Here is a 9,763-nt window from a genome sequence, read left to right as displayed (position 1 = left end):
CCAGCACTTGTCATTTGTTGATTTGTTGATGATAGCCATTCTGACAGGTGTGAGGTGATACCTCATTATCGTTTTAATTTGCATCTCTCTAATGATTAGTGACTTTAAGCATTTTTTCATATGTCTCTTGACCATCTGTATATCCACTTTGGAGAAGTGTCTATTTAGGTCCTTTGCCCATTTTTTAAATTGGATTGTCTTCCTTTTGTTAAGTTGTATGAGTTTCTTATTTTTTTTAACCCCTTAGCAGATGTGTCATTGACAAATATGATCTCCCATACAGTGGACTCCCTTTTTATTTTGTTGATTGTTTCTTTTGCTGTGCAGAAGCTTTTTAGTTTGATGCAGTGCCATTTGTTTATTTTCTCCTTAGTTTCCTTTGCCTTAGGAGATGTATCAGTAAACATATTGCTATGAGAGATGTCTGAGATTTTGCTGCCTATGGTTTCTTCTAAGATCTTTATAGTTTCATAACTTACATTTAAGTCTTTTATCCATTTTGAGTTTATTCTTGTGTAAGTTGGTGGTCTAGTCTTTCTTTCTTTCTTTCTTTCTTTCTTTCTTTCTTTCTTTCTCTCTTTCTCTGCATGTACCTGTCCAATTTTCACCATTTATTGAAAAGACTGTCTTTACTCCACTGTATGCTCTTGCCTCCTTTTTCCAATATTAACTGAGCACAATGGCTTGGGTTCGCATCAAACACTTGATACACAAAACAATTCTTCACTGTTGGAAGGTGCTAGGGAACCAGCTCATTATTTTGAAGACAGATGAGTAAAGGGCATTATTTATTGTACCTATCTGATATAAACTGTACTACTGGGCCTCTTTTAGAAAATATTCCAGATAATAAAAAAGGAAGGAAGCACCATTTTACAACATCTGATGAGCTAATGGATGTTGGCAGTGACCAGTGACTGCCAGCAACATAAGGAGAGACCATCAGCCATTATGGGCCTTCGGATGGAAGAATATGCCACCACCACGCAAGTCATCTCGCCAAAGGAAAACCTGAGTCTTTGACCCGAGTCCTCAGAGTCTAGATCTAACACGCAATTTGTAGGAGATTCAGAGGACAGTTAAATTACACCGCAGGGCTTTGTCTGAGAAGCACAAATGAAATATTCACAGACATAATATAACGTCTGAGATTTACTTCAAAAATAATATAGTTGGAAAAATAGAATCATCTGTTGAGTGTGGGATGGAGGGCGAAGGTGGGGGTGTGATGAGGCAGGATTGGCCATGAATGTTGGTGGTTGGGTTGGATCATGGCTGCAAGGTAGTTACCGTTCTTCTTTATGTGTGTTTGAATTTTCCATTTTAAAAAGTTTTAAAAATAAAAGGAAAGATCTGAAACCACTGCTCTGGGAAATTTGATTCACCCCATTTTATAGCAGATGAATTTAAAGGGTCATGAGCTAGCAGTGTGTGTCTTTGGGGATCATGGGAGGCCAGGATCTGTGACTTTCTCCTGCAAAATCCTGAGTTAGGGGATAGGGGCAATGGACAGCAGAGGTGACCCTTCTTTGGAGTCTGTCAAAGTGTGATCTAAAGGCCGTCTCCCTCAGAATCATTTGTCACTTGCTAAAAATACAGATCCCTGGCATGCACCCTGACTAGAGGGAGGGGGCCTAGGAGTCTGTACTTTAACACGCTCCCAAGTAAGTTTGATGCTCAGCGAAGTTTGATAATAATTGCCCAAGAGTGTGGCTCAAGAGTCAAGGACATGTTGCGTCAAGAGAAGGGCCGTAAGGATGCTCAATACGTTTTCCATATTCTCATTGAAGTGGAGGGCAGGTCTTAGACCACAGTAAGGGCGCAGGGCTGGGAGGAGAGAGGGGCTGGACCTTACTCTGGGCTCCTTGAAGATGGCTCCTTCGTGGTATTTATCTCGTAGCCTCGGTGTCTGACATGGAGGAGGTGCTCAGGAAGTATCTGCTGAATGAGGAACTGGCTTAGTGAGTGAATGAATGACTCAGGGGGTGAATTAATAAAGGCCTGTGAGGCCTGTGCTGGGGACTCAGCCAGAGCTGAGGAGGCAGGGCTGAGCCTCTGGGCTCATTTGGAGGAGGAGTGAAGGTGAGCAAAGTGCAGACCACAGGGTGGACAGACCCCGCAGTGGCTGGTAGCTCAGGCCTGAACTCCACTGGGGCCGGCCTGCTGGCATTCCCAGTCACCAACGAAGGAGTCATTCATGGGATGGCCAGAAACTTCTGTGGCGGAACCAGCAGACACCTCCGTCTCTAAGAGTGGAGTTCTTGCTCTCTTTGCTTCAGGCCCGCAGGCCCCTTACGTTGGAGAGGTCTGTGGCACAGCGCATCCATGGCACCGACTCTTCTTAATTCAAAGTGAATACAAGAAGCCGGGTACCATATACCTAAATTTGGAGGTGCAGGCTGTTTTGAACCCTGCTTGCCACTCAAGGAGGCTTCAGCAGAGGTGATTTCGGGGAGACGCTGGAGAAAACGGCATTCCGAAATTCCTGCCTGCTCCTTTGATCACTGGGGCTGCCCTCCCCTGGCGGAGGCCGTTCCTCCAGCCTCCAGCGTCCTGTGAAAGGAGCCATCCCATCCCCATCTCCCCGCTGAAAGCCTCGGCTGGATTTCCAGACAGAAGAGGAAGTGGTGCGGTCTACCCAGAGCAGCTTGGCACGCAGAGGAGCTCTGGGATCTATTATCCTCCCGCGTGCAGATTTGATGGGGGAAGAGAACAAAGCGCAGAGCCAGCCAGAAACCACAGACCTGTAATCTTTCCAAATCCTGAAGGCGGCTTGTGTGCATCCCTCTCTGCGTGGCGCCCAAATCTCCGAATCTCAGAGAGGCCGGGGGCGCCTGTTTCCCAGATCACAGCCGGGGTGGAAAGGGAAGACAAATCTGTTCTGTTTGGTTTCCATAGAATCGACCCGGAGATTAACTGCCAAGGTCTCAGTGACACACAATATCAATCACCGGCTAAATGTCATGACGAGAGCTGGGCAGGTTGTCAAGAGAGGCCTCCAGGTTGCTGTTACAGCTTCATATTTAAAGGTTTGGTCCCAGGAAACCAAGCGCCAAGTTGACGGCTACTTGGCCCATGTGCAGCATCAGCCCTTCTCTTCCCCCGGGGTACCAAACCCGGCTCCTCCCTGGGGGGCCGGCCAGGTTAGAGAAGGGGGACATGGGTTGTGTGTTCAAGACACACACACACACACACACAAACAAACGAACATCTAACTGTTGACCTCAGGTAAGAGATGACAGGAAGTAGTGGGGACGGTGGCACCCTGGAGAGCGAGTGCCCCCTCTCGCATGCCCATGTGGTTTTCAAATGTAGGGGTTACAGCAGATGCTCTCGTTGCCCTGTCCCAGCCCTCGGCTCAGATCACCGCAATGTGAGTGGACAGTGCCCTTCCCCGCTCAGGCCCCTGTATCCTCCTACTTGAGGGTATTTTCTGCCATTTGCACTGGTCAGTCCTAACACAGGGAGAGTTACTCCCAGAAGTCATTGGAATGAGGGGCAGGAGTTGGTGGATAAACACCCCAGCTTCTTCCACTCTGAGTGGGACCATTGTGAAGTCTGTTCTACACCGTCTCCTGGAGGCTCGAGCCCCCCCCCTCGCCCCCCCACCTCCCCGTTCCGCCCCTGATCCGCCCAGAGTGGCAACCTGCTCGCTCACACGTCCTTTGCTGGCTCCCTCCCCTCCCAATCTTACTTGTCCATTTCTTGCTGTGCTTCTGGAGCACCTCTCAAATAAACCACTTGCACCCAAACCCTGGTCTTAGGCTCTGCCTTCAAGGGAACCTAAACGAAGATACTGTTAATTCTAAAACATTTAAAGACACTGTGACAGCAGAGAGTGCAGAGGCCCAGTGTACTGGACCAATAAGGCCTGGAGTGCCATTTCCCCTGTGAAACGATGGCCTTGCCTTCGAGGTGCTCTTTCCAGGAATAACACAGGGACCCCTCGTTAATTCTGACCCCCTTTCAGAATTTTCGATGGTACAGCTTGCATTTGGTTAAAGGCTTCCCTTGCCCAATGAGGAAAGGTTTTGATCTGAATTCAAAGTGATAATTTCAACACCATAGTAAAAAACAAACAAACACCTTATATAGTTTTAATTTTTTAACTAGGAAAAAAGTCCACCCAAATGTCAATACTGTGGGCAAGTGTCAGGACTCAGATTTTTTTTTCCTGTTTTCTGTTTCGGGATTTTTAAAATAAATAATTACCATTTATAATGAATAACCGTGTCTTGTTTTTTAACTGCTAGCCACACAGAACAGTGTGGGCAGGAAGCTGCTGTGACTTCTGAGGTGAGATTTCCACTCTGTCTTCCTTGCTCCTGGGACCTGGCGCTTTCTTGGGGCTCCTCCCCCTCCGTCCCTCTCTCCCTACATTCATGGTCTCATGGTCCTTCTCTGATCTCACAGCCCCAGCCATCACTGAGGACTCCCAGGTCTACACGTCTCATCCTCCCCCGGCTTCACTTTCCTTTTGATAACATGGAGCTATAACAAGAGGGATGCAGGTGCTCTTTCAAACCCAGCCTGAACCTTTTGCTGGGTGGAGAGATGCATCATTCATTTCAGTGGGACAATTAAATCTCTAAGTGGACCTGTTGAGCCTGCAGAGACTGGCCAGGTAGTAGTCACCCCCAGGAATGTGAACACAGAACAGGCCTCCTGCTTAGTAAAAAATATCCTTTGAAGATACTTTTGATGAGGAAAAGATAAGTCCTGAAGCATGACTCAGAAAAGAGGAGGGAAACGCAGGGAGCTAAGCTTCTGTATAAGAAAGCAAGGCCAGTTCTGAGTCTGCTAGGCTCAGGGGTATGAGGGGTCCGGCTGCGGGTGGAGGAGGGAGGCCTTGAGGCCGGAGACAGCCAGGTGAGGAGAGTCCAGGGGACACAGCCACAGACTAGGAGGCACGGGGATTCCCAATACTCAGCTTTGCAGTGCCCCCTAGCTATGTCAGCTCTCTCTCTGTCACCCTAGTCCTTGGGTGGAACTGCTAAACATGACAGACAGCCCTGTTTATGGTGGTTTTGAGAAATCAAAGGGAAAGAAGCTTGTGCCAGTGGAGAGAAGAAGAAACCAGAAATGTATGAAGCAGCGTGTACAGTATGCTTCTGTTCTTATACAAAAATCCATTTCGCCAGAATAGTAACACTGCCTATACACTTATTTCAAGATGATGACATTATATGTGGTTTTTCTTCTTCTTTTTAAGGAACTCTCTTCTAAAATTTCTGTGATGAACAGATATTGAGTAGATGGAGGGGGAAACGAAGCTGCGGAAGTTCTACTTCAGGATTGTTCTGGGCACGGTAGATGCTCACCCTCAACCTGTGGGCTGAGGCACAGGAAGGCGGCCTTCAGGACAAGGCCTGACCGGTGGTCCTTTGGTCTTGAGAGGCACTGAGAACTCTCCCAATGAGTGTGCGCTCCCTGAGGGCAGAGATGCGTCCTCCTTGAGGTCTCTGATGGCAGCAGCCAGGCCTAAGTCCTGTCAGAAGGTCCCGCTAGTCCCTCAAGACTCCCAGGAAACCAGAGGAATCAGGTTTTGTGGGGCCTGAAGCTTCCACAGTATCTTTAAGAGAAAGAAAACCAAGTAGCCACTTGAACGTGAAAATCCAGAAAGAGGCCAGCGCAAGTGCAGTGTCCGGAAGCTTCAGGTTGAATCCATGTCTGAGGGCAACTCTCTTCCCCTTTGTGTCAGAGGAAGAGGGCGGGGCTCCTCCTGTCCCCTATGGTGTCGGAGCCCGTGCCCATGTCCTTGACTTGCCTTAGCCTGGCCTTAGGCTACCTCAGCCAGCATCGGGTGCTGTGGTGGGTCACAAGTGGGGGTGATGGGCAGTGGCCTCGGTTCCTCTTTGACTTCACCTCAGAAGTTAGGTCCACCCCCAAGTTCTGCTCACACATCCCTCTGTTAAGAGCTAGAGATGGGCTAAGCCAGAGAGGTCTCTGTCTTCTAGAAGTTTTGGGTCTAGTAGAGTCGTTTATAATCTAATCTTTTAAAGCATTCTCCTCTTCCTTGAAGGTATTCTGTATCTGTGCACATGTGTACACTGTATGTTTATGTCCATAGTGCATTGGGATCACGGGGGAACGTCCGTCTGTGTTTAAATGCATGCATATTGTGTTTCTTCCATGACACCACCCCAGGTGGGCTTGCAACATGCCTGGAACGGAGGGGGACTAAGAATGTTATTGTGGTTGGGTCAATTACTCTATTAGGAGAGCGATGCCTACTGCCAGGGTCTGTGAGGGATGGAATTTGGCAGCAGTGTACATACAAAAAAAAGACATATTTTTAATTCACTACAAGTCAATGCTTGTCTTTCACATCTTAAATCTATAGAAATGATCCCAACCAGGAAATAAAAGTTGTGGAATTTTTAAAAATTAAAACTTGGACGTGAAAACCCAGGAATTTTTTTGTTGCCTATAATTTAATTCTTAATGTATCAGACATAATCCAAGTTTAACAGATTTTTTTTTTTTGGATTCTGGCAAATATGTTAACAGGAGGCAATTATGTGAATTAATATAAACTTCTTTTATTAAAAAAACAAAAGCCCTCATTTAAGGAGGTAATTTAATATTCCTTCTACGATGGTGTTGATGTCATTAACTTGTTTGATTAACTCTTCAAATGGTTTCAAAGTGCTTCAGGGTGGTAATTTATGAAGTCCTAATTGATGTCCCCAATCTTGGTTTGGCAGGGTTGGGCCTCCCGGAAACCGTGAGGAGGTTGGAGGCCCACACTCGGCTTCCTTCTCAGACAAGGCCCGGCGGGCCGGCTGGGATGGGCTGTACCTCTGTGCCGGGCCAGGGGGTGCGGGGGGCTCTGGCACAGGAGCTGAGAGGCTATGACGTCCGAGCAGGCCAGTTGTGGTTCCTGCTGCCCGAGCCCCTGAGCCCTGGCTTCCTCTGAAGATGTGTGGGAACGCTGCGGCAGTTTCACAGCGTGTGAACGCAGGGCTAGATGGCCTTGGGTTCAGGTCTCTCAAGAACCATCTCCCGCTGTGCATCGCCTCGGAACATGAGGCTCTTTTGTGCGGGGGAAGATGGAGGCAGGGAGAGGACGCAGTGCCGCCCTCACCATGGGCCCACCACCTGTCCAGTCCAGGCCAATGTTCCTCACTAGGCCTGCCTCCTGATGCTGCACGGAGGCAGCTCTGGGCCTTGGGCCTTGGGCCTTGGGCCTTGGGAAGGCTGGGGGCCAAGTGCCCACCTCTTAAAGCAGCCACAAAAGTTCACTGCGAAATCCAGGGCCTGGCAGGACTTGGAGAAATGATCATGTGCTTGGTTACTTTTACCTTGTGCCCGGCGATTGTCTACTCTCAAAACCTCTAGACAGGGAACAGCTGCCCCCACTTCACAGCTGAGAAAATGAGGGTCAGGGAGGTTGTTAGTAACACGACTCCAGGCTAGAGAGTGGTGAGGCGGGGACTCAACCCCAGCAGCCAAGCATCCTGAGCCATGTCAGTGGATGGGTCCCTCTATTCTTGGTCACAAAGTGGATGCTCCTGAGGGCAGGCCCGGGCCTCTCTGTTTGTGTCCGTCCTGATGTGAAGCAGAGTGTGTGACGTCTTGGAAAGACTCTCACTGCCTCAGAGTCTCATGTACACGCTTTAGCTTCCTCATCCCTAAGTGGGGATAATGGCCACCTTTCTGGTGTTGAGTTAAATGAGACGATACAAGTGCTTGGCACATCGACACAGGCTCAGAGAATGTTTCATGAAGGGGAAACAAAGAGGCAGGAGCGGGGTGCGGGGTGTGTGTGTGGGGAGAATTCCCAGCTCGGCTGGGAGCTAGATTCTGAGTCGAGTGGGAAAGAGCGAGAAGAGCAGTTTGACTGGGGCCGAGGGTCTCCGGGGGTAGTTGTGGCAAACGGATGGGCATGAAGAAGCCTGAACGGTCTCGGGTGATGGGCTCAGTTGTCCTGTATGAGCAGCAAGGCTTTGGGAGGAGGAGAAAGGAATCTCTCCAGGGTGTTAACATCTGCTGGCCGTGCCAGGCTGTAAGACTTGCCCCCGTTAGTTACTGTGGAATCAGTGGGCCTAAAACCATCAAGGTCACCAGAAGTGAACATTCAATCACCATCTGCTCAGGAATCGGGCTGCAGAGGGCAAACGGAGCTGTTTCCTGGCCCGGAGCTCACTGACCTCCCCGACTCCTCAGACCCTATCCCCCATCACACCCCTCACCCCCTTGCCCAAGGCTCTTTCCTTGGACAGGACTTAGCAGCCCTTCAAGTGTTGTTTCTAAATGTCATCTGACGGGACCACAATGATTTTGCCTTGAAGAGAACAAAGACGGGGCCACGAGGGAAAAGTCAGGGCAATAGAAGGGAAAAGTCAGAGCAATAGAAGAAGCTCCCTCGCTGCTGAGGCCTTGAGGGAGGCGCCTCTGTACATGCTCTCCTCATGCCCCTTCCTTCTTCTCCAAGTGTTTCCCTTGGAATGTTTTCCGCTTTCCTGAACAGTAAGAGCCGCCCACTCCCAGCATCTCTTGGGTCCCAGGCCCATGAGGTGCCTCTGGGGCCACAGGACCAGGCACCAGGGTTTAATGGGAGACCCCTGGTCTCAGACACAGGATACCTTCCCACCCTCCTACCCACAGGTGCGGCTGTCTTGGGCCAGTGGTTCTGTCCTTCCGTGATTCAGTCTCCCCATATTTACCAGGGCGTCATCCCAACCTCATCCCCCTCCCTCCCCACCAGGAATGGGAAAAGCTTGAACAATAGTCCCTCTGTCCAGATGGTGCCAGTATTATTCCCAGGACACAGGGAGAATTCTCATCCGTGGGATCTGAGTCCTTCCTTGTGATTTGTGTTGCTCTACACATGATGTGGGTCACTCTGGTGTCTCCAGCTACCCCTCCCGCTGAGATTTTTCCCCTCCACTGGCTAAATGGACGAACGCAGACTTGCTGGAATGTGATACAATGCCTCCAGTGCCGCCGGAGGGCCCGAGGAGCTTTAACCCGCCCCATTCTCCTTTAGAAACAGGCATTGAACTGGAAGCACAGATTTGGAGGGAGGGGAGTGGAGAAAATTCCAGGGAGTCTCTAGAGAAAGATGGGTAACAAGAAGGCTTTCACACTAAAAGGATGTCAGCTGTTCAGAAATAGGGTGGAAAGGGGGTTTCTAATCCCTACACCCAGGCCCCCAAAGGACATTTGACAGGACCCAAGAGATGTCAGCCCCACCACCCCAGGGCCTTACCTGTGTGCTGGGGCCTGGCTGGGTCAGGGGGTGCTTGTCCGTGGGGTGTGCGGTGCCACACACCCGGCCACCCAGACTGGCATCCGAGAGCCTATTTTTAGGGTCAGATCTGCTGACGCTGACCTTGTGTGCCACGCAGTCTGAGAAGAAACCCGAGGCGTCTGCTTCGCCAGTGTGACCTGAAACCCCTGACTGTGGGAGTCCTGTACCTGGAGCCCACATGCCTGTCCCTGGCTCCACCACAGAGGCGGGTCACGTGGCTGCGGGGGTGGGGGTAGGGGCACAGGCTGGGGAAGTGCCCAGCTTTGTTTTCTTGGGATGGACGAGGCCAGGTGTCTGCGGAGCCCTGCCCGGCTCTGTCCTGGAACGGGGAGAACAGAGGAGGTTTGCGTGCTGGCCCCAGGCCTGTGGGAGCCTCCAGAAGAGCTCTCCATTCCACTCTTTTCTGGGAGTTTGTGGAGCTACCTCTGGGGAGTGGATGCCATGGATGCAGTGGATGCTGCATCACGGGAGGCAATCAGTGACTTGCCCCCAAGAAGGACTGTAGGC

General features: G+C 50.3%; 1 protein-coding gene across 1 annotated transcript in view; it reads right to left on the bottom strand.

Moving 5' to 3' along the window:
* Positions 1-9,347, bottom strand: part of DUPD1 (dual specificity phosphatase and pro isomerase domain containing 1) — a 34,888-nt gene extending 25,541 nt beyond the window's left edge. Inside the window, exon 1 of the mRNA XM_014538356.1 lies at positions 9,215-9,347. The gene's annotated coding sequence lies outside the window, so the exon portion shown is untranslated. The remainder of the gene's footprint in view (positions 1-9,214) is intronic.
* Positions 9,348-9,763: the final 416 nt, after the last annotated feature.

Source organism: Myotis brandtii, unplaced genomic scaffold (assembly GCF_000412655.1).
Source record: "Myotis brandtii unplaced genomic scaffold, ASM41265v1 scaffold190, whole genome shotgun sequence".
Lineage (NCBI taxonomy): Eukaryota > Metazoa > Chordata > Mammalia > Chiroptera > Vespertilionidae > Myotis > Myotis brandtii.
The sequence above is the reverse complement of the archived record's forward strand: the minus strand, read 5'-3'. Positions and strand labels throughout refer to the sequence as shown.